Here is a 785-nt window from a genome sequence, read left to right as displayed (position 1 = left end):
CCACCGTCCTCTGCGGCTGCCTTCCTGGGAAACAAATTTAATCGCTGGTTCTCTTAGGGATCTTCCAAATACTACTTGCCTTTTGCGGGGGGATACAAATATCATCGGGTCCCTAAATGATCAGGAACATAATTTGGGTCCATAGAGATCCTATGATATTTTGCATCGGGGTTCAAATATTATACACGTCCTACGGGCTTCAATGGTGGTCCTGATCCATTTTGTCCCCGTTATCTTCCCCAAAGGTCCTGATCCATTTTGTCCCCGTTATCTTCCCCAAAGGCACCGATCCCTTTGCACTTATGTCGTTGATCACGGGTTAGCCCCTTTACGTCAGATTGGCCGAGTCTGCACTTCGCTGATGCCAGGAGGACTCCCCCTCCCCCCTCACAGTCTTGCTGCTCGTCCCCTTTGTGTACGCGTGTCCTCGATCGCTTTGGGGGGCGGCGGCGGCCTCGGCGGCAGCAGGCAGTGCGTCGAGGGGGCCCTCCTCCGCGTCCTCGACCCTCCCCACACTGGGCCTCGAACAGTCCCCGCGCAGCCCCCGCACGACCCCATCGGAGGCCCTCGAGGCCCTGGAGCGGCCCGAGGACGGCCCGAGGACATGTGACGCGCGGGGCCCAGTAGGCGGCGGCAGCAGCAGCAGCAGCAGCCAGCTCTTTTATTCATCCTGACGGTGGCAGCAGCACGTGTTTGGTCTAAATTTTGGACGCGTTGCTGTCACTGTTGGTGGGAGTGCTTGCCGGGCCTCTCTCCCTCTCTCTCTCTCTCTCTCTTTCTGGTGT

The sequence above is a fragment of the Frankliniella occidentalis genome, unplaced genomic scaffold (assembly GCF_000697945.3).
Source record: "Frankliniella occidentalis isolate FOCC.00 unplaced genomic scaffold, Focc_3.1 Scaffold42, whole genome shotgun sequence".
Lineage (NCBI taxonomy): Eukaryota > Metazoa > Arthropoda > Insecta > Thysanoptera > Thripidae > Frankliniella > Frankliniella occidentalis.
This window is presented reverse-complemented; position numbering follows the sequence as displayed.